Raw genomic sequence first — 20,530 nt, 5'->3', positions numbered from 1 at the left:
AGCATTAGCTTTCAGAGGAAATCAAACTTCGGAACTGAAATAAGCGGCATTTAAATAGTGAAAAGTACAGAGAGTCGTGCTGCTATTACTCTCAAAAGTGCTTACGGTTTTCAAGCTCCTTTCCTTCATCCAATACACGGGCGGATACAAACATGCGCATGCCCAAAGCGTCAGAGCCCGCAGTCGGATCATGCTTCAGCACCCAACAAGTTCCAGCAGCGGTCGAACGAATGCCTAGGTGACTCGGACAACCGGAAACCAAAGAGGGTGACCTCCACGGCAAACGGAATCGATGCAAACCACCACGTCTGAATTACAATTTCCGATAAATTGGGTGATTTATTCGAGAAAAGAGCTTCACAAATTGAGCAAGTCAATAACGCGTTGATCCACCTTTGGTCCATATTCAAGCAGTTATTCGGCCCGTTGTTGATTGATAGATTTGCTGGATGTCCTCCTGATGTATATCGTCCAAATTATGTCCAGTTAGTGCGTTAGATCGTCATAGAGTTTTGGAAACAGGGAGATAAACAGTACAAACTTTCGACGTCTACTGGCGGGCATTATCTTGCTAAAATGTAAGGTCACGCTGGTTTGTCATGAAGGGGACAGCGTATCGTCAACGTACCGCTGTTGTAAGGGTGCCGCGGATGACAACCAAAGGAGTCTTCCTATGAAAACAAATTGCGCATGAGAAAATTACTCCTGGTTGTCAAGTCGTATGGTGGGCTACAGTCAGACTGGCATTCCACTGAGGTCTGGAGCGTCCCCAGACACATCTTCACTTGTTATCGGGGCTCATTCCGAAACGGGACTCATCGTTGGAGACAATTCCTCTCAACTCAAAGAGGTTCCAGGCAGAGGACGTGTCTGGAGAAGCCCCAAGCAGTGGTGGGATACTCACGTGCATGCCGCCCGCCATACGACCCGACGTGACGTCATAAGCGCGTGACTGCGTGTGAGATCGCTCTCTAAGTTTTCATCTATTTTTTGGTTTCAGATATATATTTTAACTGTTTTTGTGATAATATTTACTATATAAGTGACTTATTAGTGGTTTCTTCATTCACCTCTGCATTTCTTGTGTTGTGGCTTGATATTTGTGAGTGTTTCGTATCGAGCAACTTAACCTCTTACCCGTGTTTACATTCCGCGCTGACCAGTTGCAGCTGTAGCGGCGCATCGAAAGCTAAGTACTAATTAACTGTTTGTGTATAGTAGTTTATTTAGGAACTTTAGTAGTCTTCAACCGGTGAAATAACTTCAGAAGAAATTTTTGCGAACTACTTTCAGTTTCGTTACTGTCATTAGACGTTTGATTTTCTTTCTGTGTTAGTATTGTGCTATATTCTCATTTGTTGTTGATTAATACTGTCAATAATAGTAGTTACTTCCCTTGTAACGCAAGTTTGTGATTATTGTAGTCAGTTTTTAACATCTTCTTATTGTAGTAGCGGAACTTAGATAAAGTTGTTTTCTTGTTTCAATAATTGTAAAATTTTACCATGAGTGAGAAGTGTGGGCTTTGCCGTAGGTTCGTGAGCAGTGAATTGCGGTGTGAGACGTGTTCGAAGTATTTTCACTGGGGGGAATGCAGTGGGGAAGCCAGTGGGCATTCTGGTGAGATCCTCTCCTGGAACTGCAGGTTATGTAGCAAGAGTAAGTTGATAGAGGAGCAGGAGCGTAAGATCTGTGCCCTTCAGGTGCAGTTGAAAAACGCACAGGAGGAGCTAGATAGGATGAGGAGGGAGAAGGGGGTTGGGGAATGGGAGCTGGCTGTTGGCAAGAGATCTGCTAGGAGAAGGAGATTTTCAGATAGTTTTACTATTGGTGTTTGTAATAGATATGACCAACTGTCAGAGTCTAGTGGAGAGGAATCTCTAGTAGCTGTAGATGTAGGAAGTATGCAGCAGACCTCAGCAGTTACGGTGGCTAGGACAGTTGCAAAGTCTAAGAGAAAGAAGAAGGTTCTGCTGTTAGGTAGTTCTCATGGTAGAGGTGTAAGCCAGCAGTTGCAGGAAGTTTTGGGGAGTGAGTACCAGGTCACCAGCATTGTGAAGCATAATGCAGGATTGGCTCAGGTGACTTTTAACATAGGGGGGTTATGTACGGATTTTACTAAAGAGAATCAGGTAGTGATTGTGGGTGGGGCTGGTAATAGTATTGATAGGGATGGGGAGTATGACATAGATGGTGACCTGGAAAAGATAGCCACTCAGACTGGCAACACGAATGTGCATTTCGTGGAACTGTTTCAGCGTCACGATCGGCCTCATTTTAATACAGCCGTCAGGCGTAATAACATGAGACTTGGGGGTGCGCTGATGACAGAAGGCATGAGTCACATTTCAGTGGTGTCGGTGGGGTCTATCGGCAGGACGGGTTTCACTAGACATGGCCTACACCTCAACAGGTATGGGAAGGGGAGGTTGGCAAAACTTATAGGTGACAGCATAGGTGGGGGTGGTGGGATCACTCATGGGAAAATGCCGGTAGTTGTGGGTGTTAGAGCTGTACCTTTTTTACATTGAAGTCAGCTGATAGGTATTCCTGCTTAAGGGAAGTCTCTCTAACAAAGAAACCACTTTCTACAAAGCTTGGGTATCCGATTAATGAGGGAATTAGTATATTTCATCAAAATATACAAGGTATTAGAGGTAAAGTTAGTGAACTGCTTATAGATGTTGACTCTGAAATTATTGGTATATCTGAACACTTCTTAAATAAGGAGATAATTCAGAGGCTTCCTTTACCAGGATACAGGTTGGCTGGCAGCTTTTCTAGGAGCTCTTTGCGGTGTGGGGGAGTAGCCATGTATGTGGAAAACGGTATTCCATTTGAGTCAATTGATGTTTCAAAGTACTGCATTGAAAAGGTGTTTGAATGTTGTGCAGGTGTGGTTAAATTTAGTGGAGCTAAACTTCTTACTGTTGTTATTTATAGATCCCCAGACTCCGATTTCACAACATTGTTGCTAAAGGTAGAGGAGGTTCTTGGTTCACTTTATAGGAAATACAAAAAGTTAGTTATATGTGGTGACTTCAATATTAATTGTATAAGTGATTGTGCAAGGAAAAGGATGCTGGTAGACCTCCTTAATTCATATAATCTTATGCAAACCGTATTCTTTCCAACGAGAGTGCAAGGGAACAGTAGAACAACCATAGAGAATATTTCTGTTCATTCGTCATTATTAGAAGGGCATTCTGTTAGCAAAAAGGTGAATGGCCTTTCAGATCATGATGCACAAATTTTAAGTCTAAAAGATTTTTGTGCTGCAACACATGTTAAATATAGTTACCAACTTTTTAGGAAAGCTGATCCAGTTGCTGTACAGACTTTTGTAAACCTTATCAAGGAACAAGAGTGGCAAGATGTTTATAGTGCTGATATAGTAGACGATAAATATAATGCTCTCCTCAAGACTTTTCTCGTGGTCTTTGAAAGTAGCTTTCCGTTAGAACGTTCAAAACAGGGTACAAGCACAAACACGCAGCCTGGGTGGCTGACTAAAGGGATAAGAATATCTTGTAGAACAAAGTGGCAATTATATCAAAACGTTAGAAACAGTCACAATCTAAAGGCAGCAGCCCATTACAAACAGTATTGTAAGGTGCTTAAAAAAAGTTATTAGGAAGGCAAAAAGTATGTGGTACGCAGATAGAATAGCTAAGTCTCAGGATAAAATTAAAACCATATGGTCAGTCGTAAAGGAAGTGGCTGGTCTGCAGAGACAGGTCGAGAATATAGAATCAGTGCGTAGTGGGGATGTCCGTGTTACTGATAAGTCGCATATATGTACAGTACTTAATAATCACTTTCTGAATATAGCAGGTGAACTAAATAGAAACCTAGTCCCAACAGGGAATCATATAGCGCTCTTAGAAAAAAGTGTTCCGAGACTGTTACCTGAAATGCTCCTCCATGATACTGACAAGAGGGAGATTGAGTTAATAATTAAGTCACTAAAGACCAAGAACTCTCATGGATATGACGGGGTACCTAGCAGAATACTGAAGTATTGTTCCACGTATGTTAGCTCAGTACTTAGCCATATCTGTAACTTTTCCTTTAGGAGTGGTCGGTTTCCTGACCGATTAAAGTACTCGGTAGTGAAGCCACTTTATAAAAAGGGAGACAGGGATAATGTTGACAATTATAGACCTATTTCTATGCCATCGGTGTTTGCTAAAGTTATCGAGAAGGTAGTATATACAAGGTTACTGCAGCATTTAAATTCACATAATTTGCTGTCAAATGTACAGTTTGGTTTTAGAAATGGCTTAACAACTGAAAATGCTATAGTCTCTTTTCTCTGTGAGGTTTTGGACGGATTAAATAAAAAGTTGCGAACGTTAGGTGTTTTCTTTGATTTAACGAAGGCTTTTGACTGTGTTGACCACAAAATATTACTGCAGAAGTTGGAACATTATGGAGTAAGGGGAGTAGCTTACAATTGGTTCGCCTCCTACTTTAAGAACAGAAAGCAGAAGGTAATCCTCCGCAATATTGAGAGTGGTAATGATGTTCAGTCCCAATGGGGCACTGTTAAATGGGGCGTTCCCCAAGGGTCGGTGCTGGGGCCACTGCTGTTTCTTATTTATATAAATGATATGCCTTCTAGTATTACAGGTGATTCAAAAATATTTCTGTTTGCTGATGACACCACCTTGGTAGTGAAGGATCTTGTGTGTAATACTGAAACATTATCAAATAATGTAGTTCATGATATAAGTTCGTGGCTTGTGGAAAATAATTTGATGCTAAATCACAGTAAGACTCAGTTTTTACAGTTTCTAACTCACAATTCAACAAGAACTGACATTTTAATCAGACAGAATGGGCATGTTATAAGCGAGACGGAATCGTTCAAGTTCCTAGGCGTATGGATAGATAGTAAGTTGTTGTGGAAAGCCCATGTTCAGGATCTTGTTCAGAAACTAAATGCCGCTTTATTTACCATTAGAACAGTATCTGAACTAAGTGACATTTCAACACGAAAAGTAGTATACTTCGCATATTTTCATACGCTTATGTCATATGGTATTATTGTTTGGGGTAATTCTTCTGATTCAAAAAGGGTATTTTTGGCTCAAAAACGGGCTGTTCGAGCTATGTATGGTGTAAGTTCGAAAACCTCTTGTCGACCCCTATTCAATAGTCTGGGAATTTTGACATTGCCCTCACAGTATGTATTTTCTTTAATGTCGTTTGTTGTTAGCAATATTAGCTTATTCCCAAGAGTTAGCAGCTTTCACTCAGTTAATACTAGGCAGAAATCAAATCTGCATGTGGAATGCACTTCCTTGACTCTTGTGCAGAAAGGAGTGCAGTATTCTGCTGCATCCATTTTCAATAAGCTACCACAAGAACTCAAAAACCTTAGCAGTAGCCCAAACACTTTTAAGTCTAAACTGAAGAGTTTCCTCATGGCTCACTCCTTCTATTCTGTCGAGGAGCTCCTGGAAGAGCTAAAAAATTAAGCAAATTCCAGTGTTACATTCTTGATTTTCTTTATTTAAACTAACGACTTGTCGCCTGAATATGTTTCCTATATTTCATTTCATTCTGTTTCTACAATCGTGCTATAATTTCATGTATTGACTCGTTCCACGACCATGGAGACTTCTCCTAAATGTGGTCCCACGGAACAATAAATAAATAAATAAACAACCAGGAGTGCCGGTCTGGGGAGCCATTTCTTTTCATAACAGGACCCCCTTGATTATCATCCACGACACCCTTACAGCACAGTGCTCCGTCGACAATATTCTATACCTCGTTTTGCTGAGTTCATCGTAAGCTACCCTGGGCTCCCCTTTCTGCAAGATAATGTCCGACCGCACAAGGCGAGAGTTTCTTTCGTGTTTCCCAAGCACTACGTTGGGCAGCAAGGTCGCCGGATCTCTCCCTAATTGAGAACATTTGGTGCATTATGGGCATGGTCTCCAACTAGCTAGAGACTCTGGCGATTCGATGCGCAAACTGGATAGAATTTGGCGGAATATCTCTCGGGAGGACATCAAAAACCTCCATTATTGAACGTCAAGTTGAATATCTTCTTGCGTAAGGGCCAAATGTGGACCAACGCATTATTGACTTGCTCAATTTGTTAAGTTCTTTCTCTCGAATAAATCATACTTTTTCTTTTTCCTGAAGTTGTATCATTTATTAGTATGAACATGTACGTAACATCTACCGATTTATGCCCCATCCAACTAATTGCTCCGTGGTGTTTTTTTATTATCATTTCTTTTCTTTGCGTTAGAGTGTGTTTAGGGTCTTCAATCAAGAGACTAAAACTACAACTACATACCAATAAGATAACATTCACTGCTATAAGCAGAGTTGGAGATGGAGGCAAGATTGACATAAGAATAGGCAGTGAACAATCTGAGGAACTACTTTAATTTCACAATCTCGGTAGCGACGTGGAGGAAATCAAATACGTGTCGAGGACAAGAACTCTGGGCGAGAGTATCTTCCAAATTAAGAAGAATCTTCCTGCTGAACAAGCACAGGAGACTACAATCTAAGAAAATGTTTATAATGGCGTTTCAAAGGATTGTCGTGGCATAGGGAAGCGAAACCTGGTCGTCAGCAATGCTGGGCAAAGCTCGCTTCGAATATGAGGAAATGTCGTTCTGGTGAATAATTACAAAAAGTAGCTGAACTAACAGAAAAGTAAATGAGATGGTTCTACTAGAAATATGAAAGGATAATGAACTAGTGAACGGTGTAGTTTAATGCAAAAAAACTCCTTGAACAATTAATTATACGTCATGCTCTTTACGATATCATTTACAAACGCGAACTTGGCTCTTGTAAATGTTGTACGCATTTAGCCATCTATCCCTATAGCTTAACCGCTCTTTCCGACAGAATTTCGAATATCTTGCACCATCATACATTGTCAAACACTTTTTCCAGTTCAATGAATCCTATCAACGTGTCTTGATTTTTTTTTAGTCTTGCTTCCATTATCAGTCGCAACGTCAGAACTACCGTTCTGGCGCCTTTACCTTTCCTAAAACCTAACTGGTTGCCACGTAACACAGGCTCAAATTTGTATTTTATTCTTCTACATGTCATTCTTGTCAGTAACTTGGATACATGAGCTGTTAAGCTTATCGTGCGATAATTCTTGCTCTCGCAGTCTTCCTAACTGCTTGTATGATATTTTTCCGAAAGCCTGATGGTATATCGGCAGACTCATACATTCTACAAACCGGCGTCAATAGTTGCTTTGTTCTTACTTCCCTCAATAATTAAAGACGTTCTGATGGACTGTTATCCATCCCTTCTGCGTTATTTGATCGTAACTCTTCCAAAGCTTTTTCAAATTCTGATTCTAATATTAGGTTTCGTATCTCTTCTACATCGACTTCTGTTTCATCTCCAACCACATCATACAGCTCTTCCACCTCATAGAGGGCTTCAGTGTACTCTTTCCACCTATCCGCTCTCTCCCCTGTATTTAACAGTGGAATTCTCATTGCAGTCTTAATATTTCCTTCTTGCATTTAATTTCAACGTAGGTTGTTTTGGTTTCTCTGTAAGCTGAGTCAGTTCTTTCGACAATCATTTCTGTTTCGATTTCTTCATATGTTTCATACAGACATTTCGTTTTAGCTTCCCTTAACCTCCCATTGATTTATTTCCTTAGCGACTTGTATTTTTGAATTTCCCTGATCATTTTTGTACTTCATTCTTTCGTCGATCAACTGAAGTATTTCTGGTCAACTGAACTGCCTACTGAGCTATTCTTTATTGCTATTCCTCAGTACGGAAACATGTTCTTGCCTATTGATACATCAGTCGACTCTTCATAGTGTCGAAATCGAGTTTGAGTGCATAACCCCAGATCACGTAAGAAACAGATTGCCCGATCGCTTGGTCTAGCAGGCAACCCTTGTCAGGGAACGGCCACCAGGCGGCAACAGCGTCAAACCCTTACTTGTGGAATCAACCACTAGATGGCACTCCGTTCTGTAAAATATGTGGCAACATCGGCCGAACGCGTGCAGCTTTCCACTATTTTGCGTCTGTGAAGTACAGCTGTTTCTGACATACCTGTGGTAGCGGATCGAGTCGTGATGCCGAGGGCCTGCGAGTATATCAACTGTGGAAGGAGTAGACGAACAAATCCTGAATTAAAAATGTTCAGATTTCCCGTCAAAGATAAAGAAAGGTTACGCAAGTGGATTTTAAATTCAGGTAAATCAATAAATTAGTTACGAGTAAGAATTAATAAAGAGCCCTAAGCATTCGATCCTATCTAAATTTTGTCGATGTTATATTTTGATATAACCAGCCCTTCCTGCACAAGAATCATATCATATAACTTTTAAATGAAATATTTGCTGCGATTTGGACTTTTTTAAACTGTTTATTCACTCCACTATCGTAATTTCGGCTGTAGAGGCATTTTTGTGTGCAATGTGAAAACTGAAACCAATATAAGATATGGATAACAAAAAGCAAAGCATAGTGTGCTAACATTTGGTAAACAATTTAAGAAGCATTACCTTACAAGACCTTTCCCTTGGTACTTGAAAATGGCTCTAGAGCTGAAAACGCAACAGTGAAATAAATGAATAATAGCCGTCATCTAACTGCTAGGTCATTGGTCCCTCTAAATCCTGGTTTGTACTAGAGCGAACGAAGTGAACGAGTGTAAAACCTCGTTTACACTGCTGCAGATGAGTATTCATAGATAATTCGCCAATGTTCACTGCCATTCGTTTATACGTGTGAACAAGCGTTTATACTGGAATGATGGGAGTAGAATAGAAGAGAACGAACATAGCATGCAAACTATAGACGCTGCCTATTTTAATTTTTTTTAATCTGTGCACTAATAACCCTCACACAGCTTTCACTCGAAAACAACAATACTTATAGTTACAGGTCTGCGCGAGTGCGGATATCTCCAGTAATAACTGTGTTGCAGATAAAAGCGTACGTCTGTTGCGAATATTTGCGGGTTATCTTTAAACTGTGCAAAGTAAATTTTTAACATAATTATGGTTTGCCGTCTGTGGCTCTTCAAAGTTGACACCGCCAAATTATGCTCGAAAAACACGCTTTCACTTGTATATTACCGAGTTTGCAGCCCCCTTTCAACAACAATCCAAAATTCATCGTTTTGTGCCACTCTTATATCATTTACGATAAGTTACATGCAAAGCACAAGAATTTAAATTTGAAATGACTGTCACTGAAATATGTCAAGCCTTAATTAGCATCATAACCGAGTGCGGACATCAGCAGACAAAAATTCAGGCCAGGCCCAAGTCTCTTTCCAGAGCAGTGGTGGGTTAAACTGCTTTACAAAACGTTAATATCTGAGAATGCGGATAAGCAACTTGGCAGATGTGGACAATGATCTTGTGGATGCGGTGTACATACGGACGGCGGCATTTTTCCTGTCCGCGCAGCCTTCTAGTTACAGCTACGATGTAAATCTTTGATTTTCTGATAAGATTATTTTGCCCGCTGGTTTTGACAAAGCAAACAAAGTGGCGTAGGAAAATAAATATGTTGTTGGCTTAGTTTGTTACGTAGATGTGAACCGCTTGGAAGTAGTGCCAGTGCACTTAACACTGAATTGCAGCTCCAGCCTTCTTTAGATTTATTCCAGAAATTTGCACATATGTCGGTTGACGCCTTTCGCTGGCTCCTCATTACACCTGACGAGGGAATTTACTAGCAGCAACATAAAGCAGTTCACAAGAAGACGAGTACTCTGCGTGCTGGTAACGCCAAAGGGGAGACGAGGCAAACTTCTTTTGATGCTTTGCTCAAAAACCGACAGCCAGCTGAACACTAACGAACACTACCGAATGCGTACCGAAAAAGACTGAATGTTATTGTCTCGCAGTGGTGAATGGAACTGAACACTACAAAATCAGCATTTCATCACGCAAACACTTGGAAACATTGATGTTATGCTTTCGCTACTTAATTGTTTGTCACTGTGAAAAGCTAAGCACTAAAGGGGAAACAACATTATAGGCAATGTTTGTTTTAATTACGAAGCAAGTAATGACACGCAGAAGAGATTAGAAATCACGTGTTCTTAACTTTTGCAGGAACTTCAGAGACACTGAGGGCACCGAGTAAAGTTTACGAACCAAACACGAATGAATGTCGTTTGCTCAAATTCGTCTACACAGTTTTTCCTGTTTTAGTTCGCTCAGTGTTGACCAGGCTTAAAACGCCATAGGGCCACATTCTCAGAATTAATCATAATATTTAAAGTCCAAAAAAGGTTGCACACAAAGATCTCTCTTAGCAAATACTTAATGAAAGATTCCTTTCTATCATGTTAATGTAAACTGAGCTACTAAATGTGTTAATGGTATATACATATATCGTATTTTTCTGATAGATAGTTATTGTTACAGGCAATGTCAAACTGCTGGATATGGACCCAGAAAAACTGCACAATAGACTGCTGTGTGATGTCCATTTTGATGAAAAGTCATTCATCAACAGTACGAAACAACGGCTTATACACACAGCAGTTCCTGTAAAATTTACATCTGACACTGGTTCTTCGGCAGTATGTGAGGGAACTAGTGATACGACTAGTTTGCCATCACCTGAACTGAAAGTGAACATTCCAAGGAGAACATACACTGCAGCTAGTCACCTTCTGGTAGAAACAAATGCAACACCACAAAAATGTGAATCATTTCCAGACCTGAAAGAAATCATAGAAATGCCTGCGAGACAAGTTAAAAGAAAACTCTGTATGCTACGTCATGATGATGAAGATACTCCTAGAAAGCAAAAACTGAAACAGAAAATATATAATATGAACAGATCACTGAAAAACAAAACTTCCTATTTGTCAAAAGTTAAGAGTAGATTATTGCATTGTGGGAGCTCAAATAATATTGCCCATGTGTTCAGCAGTTTCTGCTTCCCGTCTGATTACTCCAGGGCACTGGCTGCAATGCAGTGCAAGAGCAAAAAACGTCCGTGGTCTTCTATCGAGAAAAATCTCTCTCTGATGTTGTTTTACAAATCTCCTGCAGCATATAAATTTTTGCGAAAATTGGGTATCGTATTACCTGGACTGTCCACAATTAGACGATGGATTGGCGTCACAAAATTTCTACCAGGGTTTAACAAAAACCTTTTTAGTCAACTTAGCAAGAAATTTGAGGCACAGACTTATTTAGAGAAGGCATGTGTAGTATGTTTTGATGAGATGTCGATAATGCGTCATCTGGAATATGCAAAAGATCTCGATTTAGAAGGTCTAGAAGATTTGGGTGATAGGGGAAGGAAACCACTTCCTGCAAATTATGCACTTGTTTTTATGATTAGAGGCATCTACAGAAACTGGAAATTGCCTGTTTCATATTTTTTGTCTAATTCAGGAGTAAAACATGTGGATTTTTTGGGACTCTTACAGGAACTAATTATTTTATTGCAAAATGCAAACCTAGGGCCAAAATTAGTCGTTTGTGATCAGGGAGCTAGTAATCGAAGTGTTGTGAAGCATTTACATGTTACTCCTGAAAAACCTTATTTTATTGTAAATCGACAGAAATTGTTTTATATTTATGATGTCCCACATTTATTCAAAAGCATACGAAACAATCTGCTTAGTGGTGACTTCATTTTCAACAATGCTGTTGTTTCATTTGAAGATGTCAGGAAAACATGACATTGATAAGAAGAACAAAAAAGCAGAATGTTGGTAAAACTCACTGACCGTCATTTGCAACCTGATTCATTCCAGAAAATGAATGTTAAAATGGCAGTCCAGGTGCTTAGCCACTCTGTTGCTGCAGCTATCAGAACTTGTGTAGCGACTGAAGAATTGCAGAGTGATACAGCCGAGAGCACGGCTAGTTTTATAGAATTTATGAACAATTTGTTTGACGTTTTGAACAGCAGGACAGCATTTTCCTCTAATCCATATAGGTGTGCATTATCACAACAATGTCCAGTAGTAATGGAATGCTACAGAATGCAAAGGATGTCTTAAGTACCATAAATAAAATTGAAAAAAAGACGGGCAAAATGACACCACCATGCATTACGGGTTTAATCCAGACTGTATGATATTGCTCAGTTTTTTCTTGAGGAACAAACTGTCGGCATTAAATTTTTACTGACCAGCAGATTGAATCAAGATGCTCTTGAGAATTTATTTTCCGTGTACCGTCAGAAAGGAGGCTACAACCGTAATCCAACAGTTAGAACACTTCAAGTGCTTGTTCCGAACAAGCACTATTAACTCACTAATGAAGCCTTCTGACGCTTCAAATTGTGAGAATGACACTGACAAGATGCTGTTACTGAACAACTCTGTGTTGCAAAAAGAAGGTGATGAATCTCAGCTGTTGGAGAGCTCTGGAAACGTCGAAATTCCGAACACCCCTGATTCCTCTGCGGATGAAGAAGGGAGTACCATCGAGGCCGACGAGTATTTGTCTTCCTCACAGCAAGACCTTTCCTCCGAACAGTGTTTGCTGGCTACTTAGCACACATATGCATCGAAAGGTATGGTTGTCTGAGATGTAAGAGACACATTTAGCAGGGAATTATTTATTCTCCATAAAAAATACGCAACTGAGAATTTGTGCCATTCTTCAGTGGGACTCAGCGCTCCAACTGTTGAGTTTAGCAACGTTATTGAAATGTCTTTACAGGCATATGAGCCCTGTTTTTACAGTGTATTTATAAGAGAAATATAAAGTTTAGGATTGTTAATTACATCAAATCAAAACTTGAAAACTTTCACTGGTTGGACGATGAGGAATGTGGAGAACACAGACTTTTCATTTTGAATCATCTTGTGAAATACAAATTCTATTACAGTTGCAGAACAATGTTCAAGGACAAGTGTAGTAGAACTGTCTCAAAACTGAAAATTATAAAGAAATGTGTAGTTTATTCATATTGTATTTAAGTACCAAATAAAGATTCTCCGTTAGGCTGCACAAATAAGTTTTGTTGCCTTTCCTTGATCACTCTATCGCGTTTAACTAGAAAGAAGTAATGTGTTAAATCTGAGCAAAACAGTACAATAGTAGATGTGCTGACCGCAAAGTTAAGATGTTTACCATCACAGAATTTTTTTTTCCTCACGATATTTAAAGTTTCACATTTTTTTTCGAATATATCGTTGTTAAGTGCGTACATGAAATTAGATTCGTTTACAACTAACACTAATCAAATGCAAAATGTGGTTATACATAAGAACGCTTACAGAAATACTTAGAAAGGAAGCAAAATCTGTTTCTTAAACTTGTTTACAGTCTCAATGTGAAAAATATATTGTCGTTATAACTCACCTAATCCCTATACATACTCTATGCAAAATAAATAATTATGTCGGTAATGTCAGGACGCGAAACCCACTGCTCAGTGCAAAATTTGTCAGTAAATTAACGGATTATATTTCGAAGACGTTGAGAAGATATTGAAAACTTTCTAGTGTTAACCTGCACGTGGAGATTTTTTTTACCACCATAAAGCGTAACAGAAGAGGTGTATAACAAAGAGGAAATAGACGGCATGGAAGGCGAGTGTAAAACCTATGCGACTGCAATACAGTCTGCATTTAAACAGTAACTCACGAGAAATATTTGTGTGCTACTTTTCATTTATTTAATTTCGCATATGATTGTGAGAAGTATCCCTACAGTAGAAATAAACTTGGTTTGTAGAATTACAGGAGCTAATCTACATTCTTCGATTGAAGACTCGGGAAAAACCACAGCCGATCATGGTCTACAGTCAGCTATGTGACGAAAGCATTACGCGCGCAACGCTCTAGCCGAACACTAATCAGCGTCATTCACGTCACCGAAGATACAGCGTTGCCATTTCCGCGACATGGTCAGGTCAGTTAGCATTGTAGCGTCGACTGCGACATCTGTTGACCGACGGGAAAACTTTGTACGGTTGCCGTACAGGCCGTAATGACGGTCAATCTGTTTCTCACGTGATATGGGGCATAACTCAAGAAAAATCCTCTAAAACACTACCGCCTTGTCACAAATTTTCAATAAATAAGCGTAGTCGCTGCTCAACGCTGTAATCATGAAACTATTAATTCCCGCAAAACTACTAAATGATTTTTTTCTAATGGACTGGTAGTCCGGGTTGATATGTTACAATACAGCATCACCGGTCTGTAGCGATCTGTGTTGGTGAGGCAGAAAATTTCCACAGGGCAGTGACTGCGTGTCGACTGCGACATCTGTTGACCGACAGGAACACTTTGTACGGTTGCCGTACAGGCCGTAATGACGGTCAATTCACTTCAATTCACTTTGGATGTGTCGCGGTGGGACTTTGCATCACTGATTTTATATAAGTATCTGTCACAAATATGACTGCGAGAATTATTGCAGTTAGCAATACTTCAGTGTACATAACGTAAGGTAACTTCAACCTTATGACCAGTCTTTGCATATTATTTACAGTAATTCAGCACTTTTAAGGTGACTATGTTCATCGGTTCAATATTTCTAGCAGAAATACGTTAACTTAAAACACCTTTTATTCTTTATTTGCTTATTTTAGCAAGGAAGGGGAGGCTTTACCTTATACGGGGCACTCCCTGTCTCTCTCTCTCTCTCTCTCTCTCTCTCTCTCTCTCTCTTTCCTGTGAACACTTGATATACCGCCGAAGAGTACGGCATATTTCAATATTTATTTATTTAATATTTTGCAGATGCCGATGCCCCACCAAACTTACAAGATCCATTGCCCTGGAAGCTTTAAGTAAACCACCGATACTGCACATCAGTCATTCAAGGCGGCCACCAACTACCAAACCTAAATTAATTGTTCCCAGAAAAACCATCGACACAGCATTACAATCTTACAACTCTCGCTCTCACTGCTAACGATAGTATTTATTTTCATACGACCGTCCAGCAGGTTACCCTCGGGTTACCTACGGTTTCAATGCGGAGTTTCTGAACGTTTCCCCAGTAATCATAATCCCCAGCCAACAAACACTCTTCTCGAAGCCACACCAACAGATGATGTTACATGGATAGCAAACGTAGATAAGTCAACCATTAATCCCAGTTCTCGCTTCTCTACACCTGACTATTTCCACCACAGTGTTGACGCAGGGAGGAATTACGAGTATAAATTCACTAAGTACCTGTCTCTGGTATAGTCGTCTTGAGCAATGCCGCTATAGATAAACAAGTGGTCACTGCAGAATGAAATTTCACTCTGCAGTGGAATATGCGCGGATATGAATCTTCTGACAGATTAAATCTGTGTGCTGGACCGAGACTCGAACCCGTTACCTTTGCCTTTCGAGGGCTAGTGCTCTACCGATCTTTTTTATCTATCGTCACGGGGAGGGCAGGAGTACGAAGTGGGCACGGGTCGCAACCCGAAGCCTGGCCGCGCTGTCCCCACCCCTCGCTCACTACGATGAACTTGTCGGGCAAGGAATTAAGTCAAGGTAACGACAGCAACACATTTTTCATTGTTATATTTTTATTTTATTAGTTTTTATGTTCATTTTCTTTCATTTTTATTATTTTTCGTATTTTTGTATTATATATCGACAAGTGTGGGTCGGCATATCAGTGCATTCCTATGGGAGGGGGAGAGGGGGAGGGGCAGGCATAAGCTGGCCCCTGATCCGTGATATCAAGGGCGGACAAACACAAGAATTAAAATTTAAGTTCAGGAAAAAAATTTAAAAAGTAAAGAAAATAATAAAAAATAATATGCATTCGGCTTGCACACAAACAGGTCGCCGGCGTCATCATTTCAGAATAATTGTACACATGTCAAGATCGGAGGAGGTAGAGTAGTCCTTAACTAAGGGGCAGGATTGGAGGGGAACAGGGGAGCGAGGACATTGTTTACCACACCGTTCTAATAGCTGGCAAAGATACGATGATGCGTGGGGGAATGTTCGAGAGTACTGTGAGCTTCCAGTACATTACACCAAAAATCAAGTGCAGAGTGTGAATGATCACGGAAGAGGTATGCAATCATGTGACTTCCGAACCATGTGACAGCACGGTGCTGAGCTGGGGGGAAATGAGAAGCGTGTGGGAGAAATAGGAGATTCGGGTGGACCGCTGCGAGCGCGGCAGAGAATTTTCAGGCCAATATACATTCTATCAGGGACTTTGCGTTTCTTAGTGTACATAATGACGTTCTCGACAGAGGACTCACCTATGTGGGTACAGCGACGTTGAAGCCAGATCGATACGATGTACAAACAATATCTCGCGCCACGGTTTCTATTAGAACATTCTTGCCTCAGGAGGGCGTGGTTGGCGTGGAGATAAGATATAGGTGTCAAGGTTCATGTTTAGACCTTCAGCTGTCTTTTATTTTGCACAATTTGATACTAGTTTCAATCAATCACTATTATCCAGATTAGCTGGCATAAACTGCAGGAAAATTATATCATAATTTGAGTAAAAGTAATTTGCTCTTTTAATTCGAACACAGTACGTAAACATTTTTGATGATTATAACTGTGTGCAATAGTTTTCGTTTAGAAGCAAGTCCACATTGACAGCTAGTAACACACGCAGTTATCTGGCGGCTGGTTATCCCCAACTGCAAACATGCGACGGCAGTGGCAGTGAGACCGGGAAGGCGAAAATAGTTCGCTCGGGATGAGGCCCTCGAGTTGGAACCTGGCGGCGAGGCGAGTAGTGTGCCGGAACTTGATGGCAGGTACAAGTTCGGCAGTTAACAGGCCTAGGCTCTGGTAGTAGCAACGATACCAGGAAGAGACACTCAGGCGGGATTCTGGGCTGTGAACCATTATTACCTCGGTTACTGCCAGCTGGTAACCTGTAGACGGGTGGGGTGCGTGTTGTGTTGTGTCCTTCAGTGACCGGCCGGACGGCGCACCGCAGCTGTGGTAAATTTATTTGTCGGCTCCACGCTGTTATTAGTGTATCGTTCTATGGATATGTCTGGTGAGCTCCCGATCTGGTTTATTGGATGCGAGTGAGCCGAGCATCGGTAGTAACCATAGCTATAAATGCTATTTCCTGTAACAGTGACTCGAGTGTCTAATTCGGAAGTTTTCTGGTTGTTTGTTCGAGATTCACGTCTGGCTCCATATTAAACTTCTAGTTATTGATCCTGCTTCTGTCTCTAGGCACTAAAGTGGTTCAAAAATGGTTCAAATGGATCTGAGCACTATGGGACTTAATTTCTGAGGTCATCAGTCCCCATAACTTAGAACTAGTTAAACCTAACTAAGGTCATTACACACATCCATGCCTGAGGCAGGGTTCGAACCTCCGACCGTAGCTGTCACACGGTTCCAGACTAAAGGGCCTAGAACCTCTCGGTCACCGCGGCCGGTACGAAAGTTGTGTGTGCACTCCTGTAAAATAACTGAATTTATTTCTTTATTTAACGCTCCAATCTGAGTGTTATTTGCTGTAAGGCGCCGGATTTGTGGCAGCGTGCATTTGTACATTAAGCAGATCCATTTTATGTGCCCGTCCTGATGTACTATTATGCAGCGCACAGTTTGATCTGTTGTCTTATTGTGTGGTTATACTATCGAGTCTGACTGATTTTTTCTATTGTTTGTAAAAGTGGGGCCTCTTAATCTTAATTATTAAGCCGTTCTCAGAGAAGACTTTATTTCGCGGTTGTTGCTACTACCTTATAAGTGGATGTAATTTATTCAAACGCTCATGCACTGTCTGCTGTTAGTCGAATGCGTTAGTGCTCCACTCCTTACGGCGACTATTTGTTTATCCCTCGCCAAAGTGACGCGAGCTTGGTGTAATTTGTGGTTGGCAGTCTAACTTTCTTTTCGGTAACTGTATTTTGCTGACCTTACAAATTTCGTTGATTTGACTCCATTCACTAACTGAAAAGTTATTTACTTTTTTTTCTTGTTGCTGTTATTTCGAATACCTTGCGCCTGCGTTCGGTCTACAGCAAAAGGCCTGGCCCAATTCCTGCACTAAATTCTGTATGTCTCTGCTAACTACGTTATCATTTGTGTTTCTTTTGGTGGGACTTGAGTGAAATCTGCCTGGTTGACAGAGCAAGAGCAGCATCCCAAAGCAGTGCCAAGTCCGCGGCCAACCCAACGGCGAGCCAGCTGCTGGTGGTCATGCACCACATCATCTTTGTAGCCCAGGACGCCAAGAAGGGGTTGTACACATCGTCGACGTATTTATTTCTGTCTTATTCATAGTGCGCCTACTGCAACCCGCCTACTTTTTTTTATTTATAGCTCATGTAAACTGTTAAAGTGTTAACCGGGCAATTTACCACTTGAGCAATTACTTCACTGATTTTCTTAACGTGTTTGTGCAAGTGTGGCTCGGCCATCTGATTGATTATTAATTTTACTGTTTCTACGCACTGTTGGCTTTTTGAACTGGCCAACACTATGAGATTTAAGATCTGTTAACTTTATGAAGTTTCTCACTATTTGTACCATTCAGCACGCAATATTTAACACCGGTTTATATGGTTAATTCCGTTGTGCATCTTGCGCACCTCCGCTATCCGGTGGTATAGTAATTTTACTATATGGTGTTTATTTGCAGAGTATACTTCTGTGTTGAATTGTAGATCTCAAAGTTTCTTTCGAGTAAGAAATTTTAACCCTTTCATTGCATTGTTTGCACAGTTTTTATTATGCTATTTTAGGTTTGCTATTAACCAATGTGGTACAGTTTTACAATTGTAGATTATTCAGTTTCTTAGCAGCCAATGCAACTAGAGGAGTTTTTTCAATAGAAGTGTAATCAATCTTACTGTGTTCCGTTGAAATAAACAGAAAGTTCATGACACGCATGACATTCAATCTCTCTTTGCTCTTGTCCTTCCTACCACAGATAGTCTGACGCGGGTACTGCATACAAGTGTAGTGATGGGTTGTTGGTAAACTTGCCATTGACAATGTGGTTCCAAAACGGCCTGATATCAGACGAAAGGAAAGGCGCGTGGTGTGGCGTCACCTGCAAGCCTATCTAATGTATGACGCCATTTATTCAACTGATAGCCGCGCGGGATTAGCCGAGCGGTCCGGGGCGCTGCAGTCATGGACTGTGCTGCTGGTCCCAGTGGAGGTTTGAGTCCTCCCTAGGGCATGGGTGTGAGCGTTTGTCCTTAGGATAATTTAGGTTAAGTAGTGTGTAAGATTAGGGACTGATGACTTTAGCAGTTAAGTCCCATAAGATTTCACACACCTTTGAACATTTTTTGAGCATTCAACTGATACAGGGTGTTTCAAAAATGACCGGTATATTTGAAACGGCAATAAAAACTAAACGAGCAGCGATAGATATACACCGTTTGTTGCAATATTCTTGGGACAACAGTACATTTTCAGGCAGACAAACTTTCGAAATTACAGTAGTTACAATTTTCAACAACAGATGGCGCTGCGGTCTGGGAAACACTATAGTACGATATTTTCCACATATCCACCATGCGTAGCAATAATATGGCGTAGTCTCTGAATGAAATTACCCGAAACCTTTGACAACGTGTCTGGCGGAATGGCTTCACGTGCAGATGGGATGTACTGCTTCAGCTGTTCAATTGTTTCTGGATTCTGGCGGTACACCTGGTCTTTCAAGTGTCCCCACAGAAAGAAGTCACAGGGGTTCATGTCTGGCGAATAGGGAGGCCAATCCACGCCGCCTCCTGTATGTTTCGGATAGCCCAAAGCAATCACACGATCATCGAAATATTCATTCAGGAAATTAAAGACGTCGGCCGTGCGATGTGGCCGGGCACCATCTTGCATAAACCACGAGGTGTTCGCAGTGTCGTCTAAGGCAGTTTGTACCGCCACAAATTCTCGAAGAATGTCCAGATTGCGTGATGCAGTAATCGTTTCGGATCTGAAAAATGGGCCAATGATTCCTTTGGAAGAAATGGCGGCCCAGACCAGTACTTTTTGAGGATGCAGGGACGATGGGACTGCAACATGGGGCTTTTCGGTTCCCCATATGCGCCAGTTCTGTTTATTGACGAAGCCGTCCAGGTAAAAATAAGCTTCGTCAGTAAACCAAATGCTGCCCACATGCATATCGCCGTCATCAATCCTGTGCACTATATCGTTAGCGAATGTCTCTCGTGCAGCAATGGTAGCGGCGCTGAGGGGTTGCCGCGTTTGAATTTTGTATGGATAGAGGTGTAAACTCTGGCGCATGAGACGATACGTGGACGTTGGCGTCATTTGGACCGCAGCAGCAACACGGCGAACGGAAACCCGAGGCCGCTGTTGGATCACCTGCTGCACTAGCTGCGCGTTGCCCTCTGTGGTTGCCGTACGCGGTCGCCCTACCTTTCCAGCACGTTCATCTGTCACGTTCCCAGTCCGTTGAAATTTTTCAAACAGATCCTTTATTGTTTCGCTTTTCGGTCCTTTGGTTACATTAAACCTCCGTTGAAAACTTCGTCTTGTTGCAACAACACTGTGTTCTAGGCGGTGGAATTCCAACACCAGAAAAATCCTCTGTTCTAAGGAATAAACCATGTTGTCTACAGCACACTTGCACGTTGTGAACAG

This window comes from Schistocerca nitens, chromosome 2, assembly GCF_023898315.1.
Source record: "Schistocerca nitens isolate TAMUIC-IGC-003100 chromosome 2, iqSchNite1.1, whole genome shotgun sequence".
In the NCBI taxonomy this organism is placed as follows: domain Eukaryota; kingdom Metazoa; phylum Arthropoda; class Insecta; order Orthoptera; family Acrididae; genus Schistocerca; species Schistocerca nitens.
Note: the sequence above shows the minus strand (reverse complement) of the source record.